The following is a 27,312-nucleotide window of genomic DNA, read 5'->3' on the forward strand; positions in this document are numbered from 1 at the left end:
ATTATCCTTGGTAACAGTTCAGTAAATTCTGATTTCTTTTTTGTGTCTTGAATTAATGGATACGTCAAATTTAACAGGATAACCAATAATTCCTTTCAACATTTACTCTTTTTTCTGATCAGAAGGATGAGCTTCCAAAACAAATAAGAAGATCAGACATATTAGAATGTTTAATATCTGTTTCTCTAACATCCAAGAATATTCCTTTGGCTGGCTGTCTCAGAAAGGATATTAAGGTGTCTGCCCTTCAAACTGGAGATAGTGATAATGAAAGGCAAGATCACATCCACACAGCAGTAACTACAGTAGAATTCCTACTTACGACCACCCCAAAATTAAGACCACCTCGCTACTAAGACTGAATTTTCAAAATACAAAATTATTTGTTCTAAATTTCAATGGTCACTTATTGTCTAGAAATGTGACCACCCCGATAATCCAGTAATACGACCTTTACCAGTCCGATTCCAGTTAATACTCAAATTTGACTCCACCAATAATTTTCTTCCAAGCATTACGCTGAGTGCCCCTGTGAATCAGGTATCCCGCCTAGCATCCCTGACTGTGACACGCATTAACGCAGACTACTTTGCAGGTGATGTGTTACAACAATTCTAATTGTTATGAAAACAATCTGTCAAACTGTTCTGACTGATTTTGACTGTTTTTAACAGAGATGCTTATTGTCATGAGTGGATTAATTAAGTTCTAATCAAATTTTTGTTACACGTTCTTATTTTTCTTGTGCCACCTATTCAGTGGGTAACAATCGGCGAAAAGATCTGTTGTTTTTCTCTTTTTGTAATTTGTGTTTGTTCTGGTCAACTTTATTAAATAAGCCGACAAGTTAGTCATTAAATAAAAAATGCTTTCATTACATTTAGTTTGGAGTAATACAACTGCATTATTACATTTATCATACATCACATTAATGCTTAACTTAAAGTTGCATTATAATAAAGATGAAATGGATCCATCTTGAGTGTGTTTCATTACTTGTTTGACCACACTAGGATTTTCTGCCGTATGTCCATAGTGCATATATCTATATCAAAGAACAAATGACATACATGTATGTATTATATGCCCACCCGCCTAGACCATTCCACTAATAAGACCACCCCGCTACTGAGACCATTAACTTTTGTGTAAGAACCACTGGTGGTCTTAATAGCGGGATTCCACTGTACCGCATGATTTTATTAACTTCTACTGAGGTTTTACTCTCTCTGTTATAAGAAACCAACCCCAAAATTACAACTGTCATAATTTCTGTTTTTGAGCTCATTTTTCCAGAATGTGTGACTTTGGACTGAAAAATACACCATTTTCTTCTGATCTAGCCATATTAATAAGCATGGAAGGGGACTTTACCTAAAATATTTATAATATTACCAATGGATAAATATAAAAATACATCTCTTCATCATAATAATTTTATACAATTGGAACAAATTTGTCTTTGCAGACATATAATTCTTCATCGAAGACAAAAATGCATTATGACTTTTTTCATATCAAAGCAACTAGAGCATCCGCTTTGAGTGCGGGAGGTTGTGGGTTCGATCCCCAGCCACGTCATACCAAAGACGTAAAAAAATGGTACTAGCAGCTTCCTCGCTTGGCGCTCAGCATTAAGGGGATAGTGCTAGGACTGGTCAGCCCGGTGTCAGTATAATGTGACTGGGTGGGGTATCATGCCACGTGTCTATGGCGTGATATTCCAGTGAGGCAGCACTATAAAGTTGGGCATTGTGCTCACTGTTACAAGTAGACACCGTCGTTTATATGACTGAAAAATTGTTGAAAAAGACGTTAAACCCGAAGACACACACACACAAAGCAACTGCAGTTATGGTGGGGAAAGGTACACGCCTCTGTCTCATTCTTCTTAACATTTTCACTGACAAATATGTCCTTCAGTCTGGTTTTTGGTAAGTATTTAATACTGCGGAGAAACTTGGCAAGAATTTAATGGAAAAAAAAATAAAGAAAATAAACAAATCAAGAACATTTCAAAGGCATAATTATTTCGTAAAAATATGTGATAAACAGGGATACAAATCAGCAGGGGCCCAGTGAGTAGCCCATGGCCCCTAGATTTTGGGCAAGGTAAATTGTTGGAGAAAATGACCATATACCTAATGTTAAAAATTTAATTTTGACAGTCTGGGCCCCTAAATAAAAATAGCTAGTTTATATCCCTGATTATACTATATATAGCAAGGGATAATCTTTCTTGGATGTTTCATTTTGAAGAAAACTTAACTAACTGATTCGGTGATGAAGCAGCAGCTGCATCTTTATCGTATAAAGCAACTTTCATTGTTCAAATTTCACTATATAACATAGTGCATCACAGCTGCACCTTCATCGTATAAAGCAACATTCATTGTTCAAATTTCACTATATAACATAGTGCATCACAGCTGCACCTTCATCGTATAAAGCAACTTTCATTGTTCAAATTTCACTATATAACATAGTGCAGCACAGCTGCACCTTCATCGTATAAAGCAACTTTCATTGCTCAAATTTCACTATATAACATAGTGCAGCACAGCTGCACCTTCATCGTATAAAGCAACTTTCATTGCTCAAATTTCACTATATAACATAGTGCAGCACAGCTGCACCTTCATCGTATAAAGCAACTTTCATTGTTCAAATTTCACTATATAACATAGTGCAGCAGAGCTGCACCTTCATCGTATAAAGCAACTTTCATTGTTCAAATTTCACTATATAACATAGTCCAACACAGCTGCACCTTCATCGTATAAAGCAACTTTCATTGTTCAAATTTCACTATATAATATTAATACAGTACTTCATCATATAAAGCAACATTCATTGTTCAAATTTCACTATATAACATAGTAGAGCACAGCTGCACCCCCATTATGGCTTCTCTGCATGAATAATTATGCAACCAGGTAGAGGTTTCAAACTCACAACAGTGTGAGGGGCAAGTGATTCAAAATCAGCAAGCTTAACCACACAGTAACAGCAGCCCCTGGACAGTGAGGGAAATTTCAGATTGGGCAATTCACTGATTTCCTTCAAAAATGTGAAAGTAGGTCACTAGGTCAATGTCAAGGTCAAAGGTTTTTTCGGTACACAAAACTATGCATGTGGTCCAAATTTGAAAGCTGTAGCTTGTGGTTTGGACAAGAAGATTTTCAAAGTTTTTCCCTATATAAGTCTATGTAAACCATGTGACCCCCAGGACGGGGCCATATTTGATCCTAGGGGGATAATTTGAACAACCTTAGTAGAAGACTACTAGATGATGTCACATACAAAATATCAAAGCCCTAGGCCCTGTGTTTTGGACAAGAGGTTTTTCAATGTTTTTCCCTATATAAGTCTATATAAACCATGTGACCCCGGGTCGGGGCCATATTTGACCCCGGGAAATAATTTGAATTATCTTAGTAGAGGACCACTAGATGATGCTTCATACCAAATATCAAAGCCCTAGGCTCTGTGGTTTTGGACAAGAAGATTTTCAAAATTTTTCCCTATATAAATCTATGTAAATTATAGAAATAAACAAAGGGACATAACTCACTCAAAAATTGTTGAACCAGTCTGATTTTCAGGGGGACACAACTAGGGTACCAATACATCATTCTGACAAAGTTTGGTCAAAATCCCCCTTGTAGTTTCTGAGGAGATGCAATAACGAGAAATTGTTAATGGACGGACAGAATGACGGATGGACGGACCACGGACACGAAGTGATTTTGCTAAATTTGCAAATTTTCTAACTCTTGTGCCTTATTTCTGGAAATGTGACGTTTCTAATGATCAAACACATGTAAAACAGCCATGAATATTACATACACTTGAATGAAATGTTGCTTTTGGGGGAAAGATTGGCAAAAAATAATCGGGAATAGGGTCGCGCCTTGGGAATGGTGTTGCGCGTATACATTACAGTACGTTCCACTTAATTGCATATCGGTTAATCGCATATCCCGGATATTCGTATATGAACTTGAAGCACCGATCAATCCCTATATAATTATCTTTAAAGTTTTATGCATAATTGCATTGAATTTTTAATCAGTCCCGCTTAATTGCATAAAACATTTGGCTAAAAGTCCACTAATTTGGTCGCAAACAGCGATAAAAATGATCAAAAGACGCCGACAATTTACTGTGAATTACTCTAGCCGATCAGCTGTTCACGTCACCTATGTGACAATTGGTGCGTGACAAATTTGTCAACGTGTGAATCACTCAGGTAAATTGGTAATTTAAATACGGTAAGTATGTACAGGTGATGTATTGTTACACTTTCTGAGAATTTAAGACCTTTTGTTGTACGTTTTTGCGGAATGATTGAATAAACGGTAAAATGTTCACAGTCTTGTATTTTTGAATAAGCCTTGATTTATGCATAAATTGTGCTCACTCTGCGCCCCAATAAATATGTGTCCTGCTAAATCCTTCCACATGTTGCCGGTCATTCACAAAATGTCTCTTAAACGCAAGCGTAACGATCTGTCTCTGTCTGACAAAATTGAAGTTGTAAAATTGCTAGAACAAAAGCTTCCTCAAGCAGACATCGCTCAACGGCTGGGCTGCTCTCAGTCGCAGATCTCACGCATATGGACAAACAGGGACAAGATAAAAGTGGAGTATGAATCGAATAGCAATCCAGACAGAAAACGACATCGTTCGGGCAAAGATGTAGATGTGGAACGTGCTTTATCGACCTGGTTTACCGATGCAAGGACCCGAGACCTGCCGAATTCGGGTCCCGTTCTTGAACAGAAAGCAGCTGATCTTGCAAGACAGTTAAATAAAGATGACTTTAAGCCATCAAAAGGCTGGCTTTCACGATGGAAAGATCGGAATTCGATAGTGTTTAAACGTATGCACGGCGAACAGAGACATGCGGACATACACGCAGCAGAGAACTGGGTTGAAAATGTTCTCCCGGACTACCTTAAGACATACTCGCCAGACGATATTTATAATGCAGACGAAATGGGCCTTTATTACAGGTGCTGCCAGATGGTACATTGTGCTACAAAAGCGAAAAATGTTCTGGTGGGAAAAAAATGAAAGATCGCGTCACTGTGCTAGTTGCATGTAACATGTCTGGGACCGATAAACGGCGACTTCTGGTAATTGGCAAGAGTAAAAAACCGCGCTGCTTCCGTGGAAAAACACTGCCCGTCAAATATAAAAGTAACACAAATGCCTGGATGACAAGCGAAATTTTTATGGCGTGGTTGGCTGACTTCAACCGAGATATGACACTCCAAGGTCGGAAAGCTCTGCTGTTGGTAGACAATTGCGGAGCTCATCCACAAAATTCTGCGTCCAAAATGAAGAATGTGGATCTAAAGTTTCTGCCTAAGAACACTATGTCCATTATTCAGCCATGCGACCAAGGCATTATATGCAATTTGAAAGCGCTGTATAAAAGCCAGGCTGTGTACACGATCCTACGCGAGTTTGATTCGAACTCGACCGATTTGACAGTAGACGTCATTGCCAAGAAGTTTACGCTACTCGATGCCATACATATGTTAACAAAAGCGTGGGGTGAGGTTACGCAGCAAACCATCGTTAATTGTTATAGGAAAGGTGGATTTAAAACCCAGGTGGACAGCAACGATGAAGAACCAAGTTTTGAGCCAGTGCTGCCACCAGCAAATCTTATGACTGAAACTTTTGACAGCTTTATTGAGATGGACGATGAATTGGAGTGTCACGGACTTATGACCGACGAAGACATTTGTAAGGACATTTTGAGCACCACAGATCAGTCGGAGGATAGTGCTAGTGACCATGATGAGGAGGCTGATGCTTTTGAGCATCTGGTTCCAGTTTCTGCATCTGAGGCACGGACCGCTATGAAAACTTTGAGAAAGTTCTTGGAAAACGGCGGGTGTCGAGACTATGATGCGTACTACAAGCTTGAGGCTCTTGTTGACGAAACGGTTGCGAAAACACGCCGCCAGGCAAAAATAACAGAGTTCATTTAATGGGTCCCTTAAATAAGTCAGACAGTGTGTCCCGACATTCCTACATCAGATGCATGTTAGCCCCGTTGCGATCTCCGATGTGAAACTTAATTCTGTGTTGTCTTTCTTTGTAAACTGTGCATTTTTCATGAAATGTGTAGGTTTGTTCATTAAATAAAATAAAAGTTTCTGATATGAAATATAAAAAACAAAAAAAAAAAAAAAAAAAAGATCACAATTTAGCGGCAGTGCGTCCCATACAACGCATGCGATTCTCACACTTGTAGCAGTTCTTATGCTACACCGCTGATGACGTTCTACTTCCTTCTTATAATTAGGACAGTACTTTCGCTATCAATTCGTCGAAAATACTTCAACAGTATTGTCGTTTACAGCTTTATTTGTTTAAAACATACACAGGTATGATTAATCACTCCATTAGTGACACATTTTCCAATTACTGTTGCCGTACTGATTCAAAGTAATAACCATTGCTCCTAGAGCAGCCGAAGCATACCGAAACAGATGCCGTATACGTGTATTCGGATAAACGAATAGCCCGGTTATTCGCATATTTTGCTTTGACAAATTGGGTATGCAAATAAGCAGACTCCACTGTATATATACATTATGAGGTATAGGCAACTCCATTCCCGGTGCGCAACCCCATTCCCGATGATTTTTTGTCAATTATGTCCCTGTAAACAGGATTTGAAGCAAATAATGTTGATATCCGTTACTTTAAAACAGTTGAGTTATCACAAAAAGCATCAGATGTCCTCAGATTAGGCATAATTATGAGGTCAGAAACTTTTTTGTTGATTTCATACTTTTTTCACGCTTCATGTCGCCTGAGTTTTTGTGATAATAGAGCCGAATCATAAATTACAAACCAGCTATTTTACACATATGATGTATTATCATATTTGTGTCGAACAGCATTTTGCTTTTTTCGAGAAAATTTATACTTGTCTCATACTAAGCAAAATCATAACTTCACATACCTCAATTTCGTCTTTTTTTATGCACAACACCAGCACCGGACATTGCACAACCCATTTTAAGCGTATTCCCAGCAGGAATTGGATAGTGCATTTACCACCTGTGCCACTGCTGGAAAAGATGAAGTCAATATATTGTCTTAAGGTTTCGATGGAGGCCTTGAGAAACAAAAATCAAACAACACCAAATCATAGAAAGAAAGAGTTGTTTGACATGAAAATTGAACAGCATGTAAAACATGTATATTACTTTACGAAACAAGTGTCAGTATACTGATATAAACATTGAATTCCGGAAAAGGGCTGCCTAAAGGGGCTCCACTTCCGGACAGTTAAACACCTTTAAAAACTCACCATTTTCAAAGAACTGTTACACATGTTTGTTTTGATGCATTTGCAATAGCGTGCGAGTGGTGAAATTTCACGTAACAAGGTGGAACATAGTTTTCAGCAATTGTTTATCTTTTTTTCTTTACAAATGGCATTCATTTTCAAAGGGAGACAACTTTTTCTCAAATATTACTTAAAATAATCGGAAAAAGTTGTTTCCCTTTGAAAATGAATGCCATTTGTACTTAAAATAATCAGGAACAGTTGTCTCCCTTTGAAAATGAATGCCATATGTAAAGAAATAATGATAAACAATTGCTGAAAACTGTGTTCCACCTTGTTATGCGAAATTTCACCACTCGCACGCTATTGCAAATGCATCAAAACGAACATGTGTAACTGTTCTTTGAAAATGGTGAGTTTTTAAAGGCGTTTAACTGTCCGGAAGTGGAGCCCCTTTAGGCATCCCTTTTCCGGAATTCAATGTTTATATCAGTATACTGACACTTGTTTCGTAAAGTAATATACATGTTTTACATGCTGTTCAATTTTCATGTCAAACAACTCTTTCTTTCTATGATTTGGTGTTGTTTGATTTTTGTTTCTCAAGGCCTCCATCGAAACCTTAAATAAATCTGATTGTGATTAGAACTAATTATCTGTTGTCTTGACTTCAGTTTCGATCATTCAGAACACTGGTATTTATGTCTACTGGGAAACTGAAACTGTGAGCCAGACAGCACTTCCATAGACCAGGATGTACTTTGACAGGATTAAAATTATGTTTTATCAGCATTTATATAACAACAGACTGGGTCCAATAACTTCTGGAAGTCCTTGACATTAACATGACAATTTCATCTTCATCTTTAGAAAGATTCAAATCAAACAAGGTTTTGTAGTCTAATTACCCATTTATATTGCTTTAATATTAAATTACATTCACACACAAACATCAATGCAAGGAAATGTTTTCCTTATAATTCAATATTAAATGGAAGGAAAATAGAAAACCAGTTATCTTTCTGGCAATCATATTTAATTCATTTTACAGAAGAATTAGCATCATATACAAATATTCCAATGACAATATGTACCAAATAAGTACCTCTTAACTGAAATGGAAAACAAAAACTGCACCAGTGATGTTTTTGACATATGACCTTGACCCTAGCAGCCCTACAAGCTCAAGCCAGATCTTAACACACCAAAGCGTGTGACAATGTACATTTGTTGATTTGTTGATATGAACAGTAGTCAATGACCAGAACATCTGTTTTTCTGTTTAAGTAACAGAATTTTTGGGACTAAGAAGTAGCACACAAATAAATCAAAATTGAATATACAGATCCTATTGATAAAAATTGAAAAAAAAAGTCCTCCAAACAGTTTGAAAAGCCCCTAGCTATGATGGCTAATGAAGGACATTTTGTTAAGTCACTTTGGCGTGCAAGCAGTTTATGCAGTACATTTCGTTTTAGCCAATGCAACATAACGAAACTTAGGAAGTTTTGTGTGTCCTTTTGGCGCATGCGCCAACATGACAAAACAAAACTTACCATGCAAAAGAACAAAATGCAGAACATTCTATTATGTGCTTGTGCATGTGCCATCAACAAAGGTTTTATGTCGGTGCTGACACACCATGACAAAATGCAATGTTCCGTTGTTTCACCATGGCGTGTATGTCACATTTACGAAGATTTCATTCTGGTGTGTTGAGGTGCACACCAAGATAAAATAGAATGTTTTCTTGTCTCATGTACACTGGTGCATACCCAAGGACAAAACTACGAAATGCTACATAGCCACGCATGCCAACATGACAAAATGAAACATTATATTTTGTCTTGGCACGTAAGCAAACATGCCAGAATAAAATCTTTGTAAATGGTGCACATGCCAACCCAAAAGAAAATATTTCATTCTGTAATGTTCTATTTTCTTGTTATGCCATCTTATTAGTTCTGTTCTTGTGCATTAGCACTCTTCGAAACGACACACAAAACCAAATGTGCTACAAAAGCTGCACGCAAGCAAATGCTACATCACAAAACGTCCTTAATTTAAATGTTTAATTTCTCCTTCTTCAACTTATTTTTAGACAAAAAAGATAAATGCTTTAAAAAATTAAGCATTCCAAATTAATCAAACTGTGAAGCAATCAGCAAGTTCAAGTAGTTAACTAGTATCTTGAACTCTGCATAAATCCCTTAAAGTACAAGCAGTTAACTAGTATCTTGAACTTTGCATAAATCCCTTAAAGTACAAGCGGTTAACTGGTATCTTGAACTTTGCATAAATCCCTTAAAGTACAAGTGGTTAACTGGTATCTTGAACTTTGCATAAATCCCTCTCAAAGTAAGATAATATTACATCACTGATTCCAATGTAATTCTTTTAACCTTTACCCTGCTAAATTTCTAAAATGGACTGGTCCATCATTCAATTTGGGCATACAAATGTATACCATATACCATTATAAGGGGTGTTCACTGAAACTTTACTAACTGAATAGCGAACAGTGCAGACCATGATCAGACTACATGGAAGTGCAGGCTCAGCCAGGTCTTGGTCTGTACTGGTTGCAAAGGCAGAATCACTTGCCGCTAGCAGGTTTAAAAGTTAACAAGGGTGTTTGATCAGAAATCTGAAATGTCGCATAACCCATCCAACAAAATGAGCCAGTTTGAAGGATGAACCCCAACACTACAGACAATGAGCATTTTTCTTTGAAAATGCTTCACATGATGAATAAAATTTCCCCTGGACATAAAACTTGCATCTAAACAAGGTTTAATGGATGGAAAACATGGAAACTTGATGCATAAATTCGTAATATTATTGCATTGTTTTTCCCTCATAAAGTCTTAAAAGCTTTAAACAGCTAGAATCACGCAACAGATCCAAACTTGTGAAAAAAACATGTGTTATGGACATAAGGGAATTAGAAAAGAAATAAATTAACTATGACAGGGCACAGGAGTAGGCACAGCGGAATCTTTGAATAAAAGAGTTAGGACATGGAATATAAACAGAGGCCCATTTCACGCTAAATTGCTAAAATGGACTGGTCTTTCATTCAATTTGGGCAGTACCATTTATTATTCAAAGGGTAGACTGACTGAAAAGCGAACAGTGCAGATCATGCAGATCATCCATGCAGGCTGATCTTGGTCTGCACTGGTTGCAAAGGCAGAATCACTTTCTGGCAGCAGACTTAAGGTTAAGACAAAGTTGGAAGTTTCTTGAATATCCTTTTAAGCAGATTCATTTTAACTATTGGGCTAATGCTATAATCTAACCCAAACGAAATATGGTAGATCTGCCATAAAATTGAATTAGTGACTCCTTTTTAAAATGTTTGTTAAAGTTTGCTTTGGAGTTAACCCCGTTTTTTCAACAGTATTTCAGTCATGTAACGGCTGGCAGTTAACCTAACCAGTGTTCCTGGATTCTGTACCAGTACAAACCTGTTCTCCGCAAGTAACTGCCAACTTCCCAACATGAATCAGAGATGGAGGACGAATGATTTCAGAAACAATGTCTTCTATCAAATCATCACAGAGAAAATATGCCCCGCCTGGGGATCGAACTCGCGACCCCGCGATCCGTAGACCAACGCTCTCCCTATTGAGCTAAGCGGGCGGGCCCTTTTTAAAATGATACAAGTTATATCTTATTTGATAAATGTGATTTAAAAGTCAATACGTAGGGAAGAAATTAAGATGAAACTTACGAAAAAAGTTCTGACATGAAAGCTATTTGTTTGATTTTATTTTTACTACTTACTTTTCATTATGGTATGCATGGAGACGGTTCTGTCACTGTACTGTAGGTACAGGTGGGAATATCCAGCTCTCAGGTAACTGTTTATGTGGTAACTCCGCATGGTCTCATTTCCGCCTTAAAACAGTTACCCTCAAGGCCCGATATTCCCATCTCCACCCAAAAAAAGAATCTTATAATCTGTATACAGTTAAAAAAGTTACGTGTTGAGCACGAAACTATTCTATCTTTAAAGCATCAATTCATGTCCCCATGAAACAGCCAATTTTTTTCACAAAGTCATGAAAAAAAAATGATTTAACAGTAGGTTGATGGGAGACTTTAGAAAGATGACACAGACACTATTTCATCTACAAGGTCAAGTATGAAGGGATTCTCCTGATGAACTTCATCACCTCATTTTGGATATGATGAATTTAAAGTCTGTTAATATCAGTGTCAAGGTAATGTAGAAACTATTACACTGGTATTGCCTTTCTTTCATTTTCAGACTGTTATATAAAAATAGTTTTTACCTGTAACAATTACACAGATCAATTACAAAATCAGGACCATGTTATTTCCTACACTGAATTATTCAAATGATCAATACACTGCTCATTTCTAAACTTACTTAGGCCAAAACAAAATAATCCCTTGTTTTCTCTCTCTTGTATATCTAACTGATAAAATAGTTAAGACATAATTTATGGCAAAACCATGTTTGATCACTATTTATACACGATGCGCCCTCGTGAAATTATTTTGAACAACATAAAACTGCCTGAGTGTATAAATCGTGTTCAAAACGTGGTTTTGCTATAAAGATCAAATATGATAGAACTGTTTCTTTGCACATGCATGGTGAAAAGTAGTAGGTCATCGTGCTCCAAGTCTTGCAGAAGAGTTCGATTTGTGTCAAATTTCTGCAAAGCAAATAACCAACTCAGTATGTGTGTAAATTAATCAAGACAGTTGTGCAATGTGACATTGCTATTAAGTAAAACATTTGATAAAATTTGAAATTAGTATTTCTAGATGTATACATGGTGCTAAATATCACGTCAACGTGATGTCAACATAATATTGTTGTGATGATTTAAGCATTGCTAGTCAAATTCTATTTATTGATAAATGTGAAAACTACTGTGAAATCATAAATCTAAAGGGACACATCTCCAGATCAGCATATAAATTTCATTTTTTTTAAAGATATCCAAATGCTATCGTCCACTAAAATATTTTGTCTCAAATGTAGATAATCCTCATCAAATGTTTTTACCTTTACAAAAAATATATATAAAGCTTTTTTCTAAAATTCAAATTTTTTTACATAAATCTGGAAATCTGGGCACTTGCAGCTTTAAATTTTATGCATAAAATGACTATTTCATAGTTATGAATATGTGCAGTTAAACATCTATCTTTAAAGCAACTGATAGAACGTGATAACTGCTGATTTCCCAAAGGGACAATAATTATCCTTTTACAGTAGCTCATTACAAACACAATAAAAAGAAATAAATTCATTTAAACTTAAATGTGTTCAAGTGATACTGGAACAGTAACTAGTATTGATTGCTGTGGTTTTTTTTGTTTGTTTGTTTGTTTTGGGTTCTAAGCACTGTTTTTCTCCAGTATTACAGATATGTAAAGGCTTGCAGTTAACCTGACCATGCAGGGTTCCTGGATTCTGTAGTGTACTAACCTGTTGTCTACATGTTAACTGCAAACTTCTTGAGGAGGACAAATGATTTCAGACACAATTTCTTTTATCAAATTGTCACAGAGAACATAAACCTCATCCTGGAATGAACTCATGACCCTGTGATAGAAAGATCTGTGCTCTCCCTTTATTCTGCTAAGCTGGCAAACTGCAAAGCATCTAATGAACAAGTGTTCATTTTCGGCCTTAGATCGCTCAAAACTGGCTTGAACAGTTTTTGTAGCGGGTCATGCAATTTCAGTATACATGAATTATTTCGAAATTGGGAAGATATTTAAAATTTCCACTGTATACAAATAGGAACTACTATATAAATATAAGAATGAGATATTATGCCCTTTAGGCCATTATTTTTTTATTTTTTGGTTTACGAACCTCCAGGATGACACATGGTCGTAGGAGGAGGGAAAAAAAATAAAATTAAAAAACAGAATCAGAATTTTTTTTCTCCGTAGGAAACGGACCTTTGAAAGGAATATGGGTAAATTCTACATAACATCACACAGGCTGCATGTTATAATCTTCTTTCCCACTTTTGATGCTTTTTCCTGCAAATATACCTGTGACCTTGGTTATATTTGATTAAAAATGAGCCTTGGGGCTTGTCATAGCAGCTTGAGAAAAAATTTTGTCTTGGTATTTCTATGAAATTACATTAATATACAGCTGGGCAGGTAGCTGTAACATTTTTCTTGAAAGGACTGTACTATACATAAAAACTGCATATATTCTCACAAACTAAATGATTGGAGACATAGAAGTCATATGATAAACACTGACTGAAATTAATACCTTCTGTTAAAACAACAGACGGAAGAATCTAATATTCCCCACATTTGAACAACACTGTCAGATCTTAAACCCATGGGTATATGATTTTACACTCAGCAGCTTTCAAGCATCTTGGCTGTTTATGGACCCAGTCTAAAACTTAGGGGTACAGCTATATGACAACATACACTGCACTGTGCCTAATAAGCAATTATCTTTTTAAGTGTTAGGAATAGGAAGTGTCTAGCCATCAGGTAAACAGACACCTAGCCTATGTCTGTTAACTGGAAGCCTTGCCTTTCCTCATATGGTTTTCTTGGTATTTGTTAATTTATTTTATGAATAGGCCTAATGTAACACAACAGTTCATCTTTGCAATGATCTTTGAAAATTCTGTTAGTCAATATTTGTCTTGCCACATCTACTGCACAGCTACATTGGAAAAGACAGTAATTACATCTATAATCAACATTAATCTGATGTTAATATATGACGTACAATAATTTCATTAAAAATACGTAATTCATATAGAATCATAACTTAAACAAATAGGTTACCGGACGCCAAAAAGCTGTACAGGCGAAACTTTGCTTACCGGGTCTTACAATTACACAGTTTTAATGTTCCCTGTACCAGTTTATATCATCAAACAAAAGTACTGTCATCACTGTGTATTTAAATGATATTTTTCGGGGAAAAAATGCTTTCATTGAAACTTTCAAGTTCGCGTAATAAGCGGTGCATAGAATCACCGTAAATTATAAGCATTGCGCTATTGGAACGACAGTTACCATATTTACGTAGTTGTATACTAAATACAGACTGCATATCATCGACAATTGGCCATTTTTTCAGGAAAGCACTATGTCGCAACTTTGAATGTTCTTGCATTTTCATTAAAATTACTTCAAAACTTTGGAAGTAATACAGCCTGGGCGCAGCCATTTTTAAACGTTTCGTAAATTGCGTAACAAGCATGCTGATTGGGCGCAGTATATATTGGAAATTTTAATTGGACGTTTACGTCATGCATAAGATATGAAGTTTAAAAATAGAATTATAGGAATTCCTAATGTTGATTTGACTCGTTCGCCGTGACGGATATTCGAAGAACGAGACTTTTTTTCTTTTTGGAATACGAGATGCATTTTTTCTTCTGCAAGCTTTCATGTCATAGCGGAGGAAATAAAAAAATCACGTTTTTCCAATTTTATTTTTTTTCTGAAAACAGGTTTTTTTGAGCGGCGGTTCCGTAAACAGAAAGATCAAAAATAAAAGGCCTTAGTGACCACGGTTTTTATAAAGCAGACTGGTTTCAACAAACTCAGTATAGTGCCACCCATTTAGGCCCCAGGGGCATGATTTGAACAAACTTCTTAGACTACTAGACAATGCTACATACAAGATATCTAAGCTCTGGACCTTGCAGCTTCAGACAAGAAGATTTTAAACATTTTTTTTTATATAAGTCTACATAAAATGAATGACACCCGTTCTGGACCAATTTTAACCCCAGAGTCATGATTTCAACCAACTTGGCAGAGGACCACTACACAATGCTACATGCCAAATGACTAAAGCTCAAGGGCTTGAGGTTTTTGAATATTCTTCAGGTGAGCTAGAAAAAGGCCCCTTCATCTTTTGTAAAATGCTACATCCCCGGAGCATTTATTTGAGGGACTTATACTTATTCTGAAAATGAAGTTTTGCTGCAGTTTTCAAAAGCAGCATTCTTGGCAGGTAAGATATTGTTCTACTAATGAATAAACTTAAAGCACTAAAACAAATAATGACTGATCATTTCTCCTTGCTAAGAAAAGAAAAATCATTGAATCTAAAAACAAATACCATCCATTCATCCCATTGATTCATTATCAACTTGAAGAAGAGAAAATGCAGTCCATTTAGCCTAGAAATTATTAATTTAGAAAAAAATTTCTTTTACTCCTTAAACATACAGAATATGACCAGACTAAACCTTTCCAAGAGTGATATCTCTCTGTAACTAGATTATCTTTTCAAAGTACTACCCTAAATTTTTGGCCCGACCCTAAATGTTTTTATGGCCTTGGAGAATTCTTTTTTCAACTTTTTAACAAAAAGTTGCAAAACTGCACTTTATATGCTTTAAACATGGCCAGTGATGTTAGAAATCAACTTACTGATGCTCTAAAGGCATAACCCCCTTATTTGTATTCATTTTTTTGACACAAAATAATTTCCGAAAAGTCTCCCTTAATAAAAAAAAAAAAATTTCCGACCTACCTACCCTAATTTTTTTTAGCATGTTACCGGAAACAAAGAATTTTTTTTTTTTAGGCCTAAGTATATTATAAAAGTTCCTTAACTTACAGAATCAATTGGATAATAACATGATTTTTTGTGTTCCTATAACATTTTAAAAAATTTTTACCTGTTTTTTTTTATCAACACAATTAGATCATGGAAATATGGTGTGGAAGAATGTACAGAAATTATTAGGATAATCAGCAGGGGAAACTAAAAACATTTGGGAAATCCATTTATGGTCATTACTAAATATAGTAATTTGTTTCCTATTCGGGAAGGAAAAAGGATGATTACAATTTGTCTTAAGTTAATGGTTTCCTTCAAAGAGCCAAATACATATATGGTATCCAGCATGCCCATTCACGCACTGCAGTACGTGAATCACGCACAAAATATCAAATGCACGCATAAAAATCACTTGTTGGGGGTACATGCACGCAGAGATTCGGAACTCCTGTTCAGCTGGCAAATCGCTGTTTATTTCATCATGCACTTGCCAATTGTTTGGAACAGTCTTAAACGCAGATCCGGTCCAGGGACGTGATAATTTCGTTTCCATCACCGAATTCTCAGCGTAATTGTCAGCCGCATAGAGGGGTTTCGTAAGTGTTTTAGTCAGACGTTACATGGGTTGTGTGCAAAAAAAGTATGGATACAAAATGCAAAAAGGCATTTTAGCTTTTATAAACTCAACAAAAGGTTAACAGTATTTTATTTTTGGATATTTAACTGCAATTTTGATACACATTGCATATCTGTAATAGTTTGGGCATTTATTTTTGATTGGCGATTTTTATCAGTCTTCAGTTAACTGTATGTTATTTCGGACAAATCATGTTCCGTCCACGAAATCGGGAATACATGAACCGTGCTGAAAACTTATTTATATTTAGTATAATATTGGGAGGGGTCCTATGATTCAGAATTTCCTATCTTAACTTTGGAAAAACATTTTAAATTTTCTAAAATTATCTCATCTGTTATACCCCACCCACGAGAGTTCTGCATGAAAAAAAACATGTATATACAAATTTCAGTGGTTAAATAGAAAAAATTCAGATCTACCATGTAGTGTACCCCCAGATTTTGAAGTGTACCCCTATTTTGCAAAAGCAGGGGGTACATGTACCCTTAACTTTAAAAATGAGTGGGCATGCTGGTATCATAAGAAAACATATGCCATGCTAAATATTACTAACTAAATTTCTACCTTTGATTATTTTTTTTTATGTTTAACAAAATATTTAGTCAATTTTAAATTAATATTTCTGAATTTTAAAGCAAAAATCCTGTACAGAAAAACAGGACCAACACAGATTAATATTTTTTTAATAAATTGCATCCTCAGTCAACTAAGTTAACAAATTATGTAAATATGATCAAGTTGTAATTATTACTCCTATGCAGCTTTAATCAAACTTTGTCATATTATGAGTAAGTAATAATAAGCCATGCCTACCCCTATATTGTATTCAGTCAGGATTATGGCCCCTTCTTCACTCATAAAAAAAATTGTTCAAGTTCATAGAAAAGCTTTTAATGATACATGTACTACTGTAGAATTGTTATAGGCCAGTGTTATTCATTAAGCAATACAACAAGAGGGCCAAGATGGCCCTAGGTCTCTCACCCAAGTAACACACCATAACAGTGTAAACATGTTTGATCTAGTGACCCAGTTTTTGACATCACATGACCAAGTTTCAAACTTGTCTGCATTTTCAAGGAGATTAACATTCTGACCAAGTTTCATGAAGAATTTGGAGCAAAAATGTGGCCTGATCTAGAGTGTAAACAAATTTTTCTTCTATTTGGCTTGGTGACCTTCTTTTTTAAACAACCTGACCCAATTTTTAACCTGTCGGAGATTTCATGGAGACAAATATTCTAACCAATTTTCATTGACACTGGACAAAAAATGTGGCCTCTTGAATGTAAACAAGCATTTTCTTTCATTTGTCCTAGTGACCTAGTTTTTGACCTCACATGACCCAAATTAAAACTTGTCCAAAATTTCATGAAAACAAACATTCTGACAAAGTTTCGTAAAGGATTGGAGCAAAAACGTGACCTCTAGAGTGTAAACAAACTTTTCGTTTGATCTGACCTAGTTACCTAGTTTTTGAACACACATGACCCAGATTCGATATCACCCAAGACTTCATGATAAGAAACATTCTGACCAAGATTTATGAAGATTGAATGAAAAATGTGGCCCCTAGAGTGTAAACAAGCTTTTTCTTTGATTTGACCTTGTAACCTAGTTCTTGACCCCATGTGACCCAGATAAAAACTCATCTGAGATTTCATAAAGACAAACATTCTGAATAAATTTCATGCACATCAAATGAAAAATGCATCCGCTATTGCACAAGGTTTTTCTTTGATTTGACCATGTGACCCATATCAGAATTTGACCATCAAGAAGATCATTCTTATCAAATTTCACGAATATCCAGTGAAAAATGCAGCCCCTATTGCACACACATAGTTTATCTTTGATTTGACTGGGTGACCTAGTTTTTGACCCCAGATGACCCATATCAGAATTTGACCTAGATTTGATCAAGACAAACATTCTGATTGATTCTCATGAGTTTCAAACTTAAAATGTGGTCTCTAGAGTATTAACAAGATTTTCCTTTGATCTGGCCTAGTGACCTAGTTTTTGACCCCACATGAACAAGTTTCGAACTTGGCCTAAAGATCATCATGATAAACATTCTGACCAAGTTTCATGAAGACTGGGTCAAAAATGTGGCCTCTAGAGTGTTAACAAGGCAAATGTTGACGCATGATGGATGCCGGACGCCAGACAATGACCAGTCACAATACCTCACCTTAAGCACTTCGTGTTCAGGTGAGCTAACAATTAAAACAAACAGTGCATCATTGTATGAGTATAAACATAGTTAAAAGTTTTTTGGTTTGCATCAGAAGTAACTGTTGAAGCATCTGGAAATAATATTTTTCTTTTTTTGTGAAAGTGTTTTATTTGTGTTATTTATGTTATTTAAAGTTCAAACAGCTGTCCAAAGTGAACTTTTGCATAATAACACCACTTGTTGCAGCCATAAAGGAAGGAAATCAAAACAATGTATTCAGTAAAACTTTCCAATATCTTCATCAATATTCAAACCTTTAAACAAATATTAGAGAAAACAATTACTGAAAATAGGATTTAACAAGAAACTGATATATTTGATGTTCATAAATGAAAAAGTGGCAGCCAAAATTTTTTTTAAAATATTAAAAAAAACTTGAATGGTAGTAATTTACATATATTTTTCAGGTTAACAATGGTGTATTTCATTTAATGATACCATGCATATCCTTATGCACCAGGTCTTAAAGCGAATGAAACCAGTCAGGAAAGAAGGACTTTCCATCCTGAAAGAGAAGCAAGTTACTGTGTTCCCATTTGGAAAGTAGGGAAAAACCCCCTACTGACAATAATCATTTTCTCCATTGCTACCTTTTTGCTAGATCTCTTTGATTGTTTTTACAAAGTAAACAAAACGTGACAGAAGAAAAATCAAACCAAGGAGAAATACACTCCTAACGACTTTAATTTTCACTATGCAAACATGACCCAGAAAATGTCATTAAACCAAAGTACTATTTTTTTACAAAGTAAACACTATATTGATAGAGGATATTACATCAGACAAAAAATCCTTAACTTACAAATTCAGTGACTCAATAGTTTCTTCAGCAATATCTATTTATTTTGTATTACATCATGTGATGAAAACAATTTTAATCCAGACAAAGACCGATTAATACCTTTGCACTTAATATACTATTTTTCTAATAATATGTTGTTTTACACTTTAACAATTCGAAAGTTAACACTTTGTGACAAAAACAACAGTGAAATAATGAACCAAAATCCAATAGTCACCAGTTAATAGTTGCATGAAAATAAAATATAACCTTATAAACATATCAGTCTGCCATCTATCGTACAGAATAACCCATTGCTGGTTCAATACAATCTATGATTATTAGAACTGATCTGCCTCATCAAAGAGTTCTGTGATGAAAATCAGGATCAAAATCAGGAAATGCTTGTAGCTACAACATTTTAATAAAAAGTATGTCAAGGGACTCAATTCATTTAAAAATTTAAATGTATGTCCACAAAAACAACGAGCAAACTCAGTTTGCTATGTCCATCGTAGATAAAACAAGAGAACCAGTAAGCATACTATCCATTATTGAAACAATGAACAAACTCAGTGCGCCTACTGACCATTTATGTGAAAAAACAAGCTGAAACAAGTACGCTACTGACCAGTTAAAGTGGAATAAAACAAGCTGAACTCAGTACTGCCTATTGGCCAGTTATGTGGAATAAAACAAGCTGAACTCAGTACAGCCTATTGTCCAATTATTGAAACAGAATTAACAGAACTCAGTACTGACTATTGCCCAGTTATGTGGAATAAAACAAGCTGAACTCAGTACTGCCTACTGACCAGTTATGTGGAATAAAACAAGCTGAACTCAGTACAGCCTATTGTCCAATTATTGAAACAGAATTAACAGAACTCAGAACTGACAATTGCCCAGTTATGTGGAATAAAACAAGCAGAACTCAGTACTGACTATTGCCCAGTTATGTGGAATAAAACAAGCTGAACTCAGTACTGACTATTGCCCAGTTATGTGGAATAAAACAAGCTGAACTCAGTACAGCCTACTGTTTAATTATTGAAACAGTATGTACAGAACTCTGTGCTGCCTACTGACCAATTATGCTGTTGACCAGTTTTTCTGGAATAAAACAAGCAGAACTCAGTACTGCCTATTGTCCTGTTATGTGGAATAAAACAAGCTGAACTCAGTACAGCATTATGTGGAATAAAACAAGCTGAACTCAGTACAGCATATTGACCAGTTATGTGGAATAAAACAAGCTGAACTCAGTACAGCCTATTGTTTAATTATTGAAACAGAATGAACAGAATTTAGTACTAACTATTGCCCAGTTATGTGGAATAAAACAAGCTGAACTCAGTACAGCATATTGTCCAATTATTGAAACAGAATTAATAGAACTCAGTATTGACTATTGCCCAGTTATGTGGAATAAAACAAGCAGAACTCAGTACTGACTATTGCCCAGTTATGTGGAATAAAACAAGCAGAACTCAGTACTGACTATTGTCCAATTATGTGGAAGAACTCGATATTGCCTATTGTCCAGTTATTACCTGGTAAATAAACCAATGCCTATTGTACAGTTAAGTAGAGTAACTAAACTAAACTGAGGTTTCCTATTTTTTTGTACAAAATGGTGGGATACCCATGCAAAATTGGTATGTCTACTACTGGCATGTCTACTAAAATGATCATGCACAACTTTCGTCAAGAAGTATTCATTAACAAAAAACTGAGACGTGTTGCTAACTGTCCAGTTATATAAAATAATAATTGTAGTGATGTACATAACCAATGTCTTGTGATGTAAGGTAACTTTAAACTTGTCTAGAGAAGTAATATTTCAATAATGTCTAGTAATGTAAAATAACTTAAGGTATCTGTTTACTAGTGATGCAAAAAAACTCTTACTTTCAAGTAATGAAGAGAAACTAAACAAAACTTATACTTCCTTTCTATTCCCTCAGTAAGTCAGAATAGCCAAGCAAAACTTGAGTAAACGTGCAAAACACGTGCATTGCCCAGAACAACCAAACAAAAGTGGGCTTTCTTGGCAACAGCCTAGTATTTAAATCTGGAATAACTTACTATTGTAACAAGAGGGCCATGAAGGCCCTGTATCGCTCACCTGACCTAGGAATCATCAAGATTAACATTCTGACCAAATTTCATTAGGATATGGTCATAAATGTGGCCTCTACAGTGTTAACTAGCTTTTTCTTTGATTTGACCTGGTGACCTTGTTTTTGACCCTACATGACAGAGATTCAAACTGGACCTTGAGATCATCAAGATTAAAATTCTGACAAAGTTTCATGAAGATACAGTCATAACTGTGGCCTCTACAGTGTTAACAAGCTTTTCCTTTGATTTGACCTGGTGACCTAGTTTTTGAACCCAGATGACCCAATATCAAATTCGTCCAAGATTTTATTGAGGGTAACATTCTGACCAAGTTTCATTAAGATCAGGCCAAAATTGTGACCTCTAGAGTGTTAACAAGCTTTTCCTTTGATTTGAACCAGTGACTGAGTTTTCGACCCCACATAACCCATATTCGAACTTGACCTAAAGATCATCAAGATTAACATTCTGACTAAGTTTCATGAAGATACAGTCATAAATAGGCCCCTCTACATTTGTTAACAAGCTTTCCTTTGATTGACCTAGTGACCTAGTTTTGACCCCATCAAACCCAGATTTAAACTGGACCTTGAACATAAAGATAAACATCTGCCCAAAATTTTCATAAGATAAAGTCATAAATGTGGCCTCACATGTTAACAAACTTTTCTTGATTTAAACCTGATGACCCTATATTTTTGAACCCAGATGACCAAATATCGAACTTGCCAAGATTTTATTAGGTAACTTTCTGACCAAGTTTCATGAAGATTGGGCCAAAATTGTGACCTCTAGAATGTTAACAAGCTTTTCCTTTGATTTGACCTGGTGACCTAGTTTTTGACCCCAGTTGACCAATATCGAAACGGTCCAAGATTTTTGGGGGGAACATCGACAATTTCTTTAAGAGGGGGGCCAAAATGTGACCTCTAGAGTGTTAACAGTCAAATTGTTGACGACGACGTCCGACGACGGACACAGGGCGATCACAAAAGCTCACCTAAAAGCTAAAAAACAGACAAAGTGAGTTTTTTTTTTAAAAGCCAATTATCGCCTCATTTATTATAAGCTTTAAATACAACAAAACATGTGCACTTTATTTTAAAAAACTTGCTTACAAATGAAAAGAAAACAATTATAATATTGATATAAGAAATGAAATAAGTTTTTTCTGTGTTCATGTAAAGTCAATTACAGACAGAATATGACTGGAAAATCAACCATGAATCATTAGAGCAATTCTACGATTTGCAAATCATATTTTGACATTCACTTTGCACGAACTCAGAAAAAATTAGCTCATTTCTTAATACAACTGAAACTCGGTATCTTGAGTTCCAAGGGATCAAGCGTCTTACTCCGTGATATCTGAAATTTGACTTAAAATGATAATATTATTTTGTGCCTGTGTATTTGGAATGAGACTTGAAAATGTTTTTGAGAAACCAGGAATTTTGAAATAAGCGCGTTTGAGATATCGCGTATCAACTGTATATAAGCTTATACAATTAACAATAAAAAAAGCAATCAGAATGTAGAAAACACAGTTAAAGATAGTTCTGTAATACTATTCTTTTGTGAACAACTTCAGGAGGAAGGCTGGTCCATTTCTCTAAAGATCGGTCATTGATTTCAGTGGTAAAAAGAGACAAAGATTTTCGCACAAGTGTCACACCAATGTCACGTTGATCAATACAACATTTCCTCCTGTAAAAATGACTTTGGAAATTATCTCAGGAAATTCTATGCTTACGTAAAAGGAACACATTTAGTAAAGGAAGCTTTTACTTCCCGACAACAGAGTTGAGTGAATACCTGATATTCTTACAGGAAAATTTTCTCCATTAGACAGAATGTAAGGAAATATGAACTGGTTTTGTTAACTACAGTATGCCTTCTAAGTAAGACATATCTGCAGACTAAATAAGATCCACAAAATTTTTAAGTAAATAAACCTCTCCAGAGCAATAAACTCTGTGTAAGACATTTCTGCAGACCAAATAAACCCCACAATCTTCATAGTAAATGAACCTCTCCAGAGCAATAACCTCTGTGCAAGACATTTCTGCAGACAAAATAAACCCCACAATCTTCATAGTAAATGAACCCCTCCAGAGCAATAACCTCTGTGTAAGACATTAATTTTCTGCAGACCAAATAAACCCAACAATCTTCATAGTAAATGAACCTCTCCAGAGCAATAACCTCTGTGTAAGACATTTCTGCAGACCAAATAAACCCCACAATCTTCATAGTAAATGAACCTCTCCAGAGCAATAACCTCTGTGCAAGACATTTCTGCAGACCAAATAAACCCCACAATCTTCATAGTAAATGAACCTCTCCAGAGCAATAACCTCTGTGTAAGACATTTCTGCAGACCAAATAAACCCCACAATCTTCATAGTAAATGAACCTCTCCAGAGCAATAAGCTCTGTGTAAAACATTAATTTTCGGAGGACCAAATAACCTCCACAATCTTCATAGTAAATGAACCTCTCCAGAGCAATAACCTCTGTGTAAGACATTTCTGCAGACCAAATAAACCCCACAATCTTCATAGTAAATGAACCTCTCCAGAGCAATAACCTCTGTGCAAGACATTTCTGCAGACCAAATAAACCCCACAATCTTCATAGTAAATGAACCTCTCCAGAGCAATAATCTCTGTGAAAGACATTTCTGAGGACCAAATAACCTCCACAATCTTCATAGTAAATGGACCTCTCCAGAGCAATAACCTCTGTGCAAGACATTTCTGCAGACCAAATAAACTTCACAATCTTCATAGTAAATGAACCTCTCCAGAGCAATAACCTCTGTGAAAGACGTTTCTGAGTACCAAATAACCTCCACAATCTTCATAGTAAATGAACCTCTCCAGAGCAATAACCTCTGTGAAAGACATTTCTGCAGACCAAATAAACCCCACAATCTTCATAGTAAATGAACCTCTCCAGAGCAATAACCTCTGTGCAAGACATTTCTGCAGACCAAATAAACCCCACAATCTTCATAGTAAATGAACCTCTCCAGAGCAATAATCTCTGTAAAAGACATTTCTGCAGACCAAATAAACTTCACAATCTTCATAGTAAATGAACCTCACCAGAGCAATAATCTCTGTGAAAGACATTTCTGAGGACCAAATAAACTTCACAATCTTCTTAATAGTAAATGGACCTCACCAGAGCAATAACCTCTGTGTAAGACGTTTCTAAGGATCAATTAACCTCTACAATCTACTTAGTAAGTAAACCTCTTCAGAGCAATAACCTCTGTTTAAGACATTTCTGAGGACCAAATGACCTGTACTACCTTCTTAGAAAAGAAACCTCTCCAGATCAATGAATAGAAGACAAATTTCAGTGTCCCAAACAACGTTACTGATTGCATGTATTGCATTGAACAAACTAGACTGAGTATACATGTTACATGTAAATGGTAATACACAACAGAAATTTTTGGACATGACATACTCTGTGACTTGACCAACTCTGATAATTTCAATAAAACTGGCAATTTCAATAAGCCATTGTGAAAAGACTGCTATTATTTGATGAAGAATAAAGACTGAATGGCAATAGTTGGATAGCAAATTTGGATGTCAAATCTTTCTTGAGAAAGTAACTTAAATTGCATTTTAACCTATTTTCAGTTATGAACAATGCCATTTAAGTATGCTTACATATGAAGATGATGTTATATCCAGCTATGTTAATCTTCTTAACCCTTACCCTGCTAAATTTCTAAAATGGACTGGTCCATCATTCAATTTGGGCAATACCATTTATTATTCGAAGGGGAGTTTAGTGAAAATTTACTGACTGAATAGCGAACTGTGCAGACCATGATCAGACTGCACGGATGTGCAGGCTGATCTTGGTCTGCACTGGTCGCAAAGGCAGAATCATTTGCCGCCAGCAGGCTAAAGGTTAAATCACAATTTTATTGTATGCCTTTACTATTTCATTTTTGTTTCTTCATTAAATTTTGCAAGCTTTACTACATTAATTATTTTAAGATTTTCCATTTTGTTGTATTACTAATAATTCATTTTTTCTTTCTTTTTTTTTGTTTTGCGTTTTATGCCGTTTTACAACAGTATTTCAGTTATTTAACAGCGGGCAGTTAACCTAACCAGTGTTCCTGGATTCTGTACCAGTACAAATTTGTTCTCTGCAAGTAACTGCGAACTTCCCCACATGAATCAGAGGTGGAGGACGTCAATGATTTCAGACACGATGTATAATTCTTTTGTAAGCTTTACTATTTTATAATGCATAAGAAAACTTTGGGAGAGATCTGGAAGGTTCCAAACATTAGGACTGGTGAAGCATAAAGGTGCTTTGAATGAAAACATAGAAAAAAGTAAAATGAACAAGACAACTGTCTAGCAAAACATTCCCCTTTGTGATGTTTGCTGCCAATCAGAACAACTGACCCTTGAAAGCTATGGGCTATCTCCTGGGTCCATATTCATCATAGTTTTAACCTTTAACCTGCTGGCAGCAAGCGATTCTGCCTTTGCACTAGTGCAGACCAAGATCAGCCTGCACATCCATGCAGTCTGATCATGGTCGGCACGTTTGCTAATTTATCAGTAAACTTTCAGTAATCACCCCTTCAAATGAAAATGGTACTTATACCCAAATTGAATGATGGGGCCAGTCCAATAGAAAGAAGCAGGCTAAAGGTTAAGTCTGATATTAAGACTTAGGCTTAAAACCTCTAAAAATTCCAATTGCAGTAACTTCCTTAGTAATACTGCTGAAACTTTATTGTACATGCCATATTTAAGCAGATTTACAAATCTAGAGCAAAAAGTACTTTTGTCGTTTCAGACTTAAAACACTGATAAACCTGGCCCCAAACCCCAGGCAACAGGGTTCTCCAGTTATTGATCAAAACACATCTTCAGTCTCCAGATCACCGTCAGCTTGAACTGACCCTCAAAACAAAAAGGGTTTTTCTACTTTCCACATGAAATCATCCGAAGAAGCTAGCCCCACAGAACCAAAAATTCTCCAGTTATTGAATGGAAACCCAAATTAATGGTTTAACAACAAACCTCCTGAAAATGAACAAAACAATTTACCCTCTGGTAAAAACACTGTGGGTTACAATGAAAAAATTTCTTATTTTCTTGATAAACATGCCGGTAAGTGATTATGACATTAAGGAAAATACAATATTACATTAGATTTTCCTGGGGAAGTTCCTGTATCAAGTTGTGACATAAGCTTTTAAAATCCCTGGAAAATTTAAAGTTTCATGACTTTCTAGAAATATACTTTGCACAATCATATCTATATTTTCTTCTGTGATTTATAATGAATCATTTAATGATAGCATTAAGCAAGGTTGATAAATCTGGACGCAAGCAGTCATAATTCTGCTTCTTATCTATTAATATAAAAGTTTGAAGTACACAACATTTTTATTTTTGTTTCAAAAATTTATTGCTAATAGATGTAAATTCAAGCAAGGGCCTAAGGGCTCATCCTGACCAATGATCTTTGACCTTACATACATGTTATGACACACTGTTCATAAAATGCAACAATTTGTTATGGAAGATCTGGAAGAAGTCATTTAAATTTTTTGCTATGACAATGACAAGACAATTTATTTTTTTTGACAACTGCC

At 35.6% G+C, this 27,312-nt stretch overlaps 2 protein-coding genes across 3 annotated transcripts in view; both read right to left on the reverse strand.

Annotated features, from left to right (window-relative positions):
* The window catches only part of LOC123550371 (dipeptidyl peptidase 2-like), a 202,336-nt gene that overhangs the window by 122,110 nt on the left and 52,914 nt on the right, over positions 1-27,312 (reverse strand). The window lies entirely within an intron of this gene.
* The window catches only part of LOC123550381 (substance-K receptor-like), a 121,319-nt gene that overhangs the window by 51,065 nt on the left and 42,942 nt on the right, over positions 1-27,312 (reverse strand). Inside the window, exon 3 of the mRNA XM_053524921.1 lies at positions 6,992-7,100. The gene's annotated coding sequence lies outside the window, so the exon portion shown is untranslated. The remainder of the gene's footprint in view (positions 1-6,991; positions 7,101-27,312) is intronic.

Source organism: Mercenaria mercenaria, chromosome 15 (assembly GCF_021730395.1).
Source record: "Mercenaria mercenaria strain notata chromosome 15, MADL_Memer_1, whole genome shotgun sequence".
Taxonomy (NCBI): Eukaryota; Metazoa; Mollusca; class Bivalvia; order Venerida; family Veneridae; genus Mercenaria; species Mercenaria mercenaria.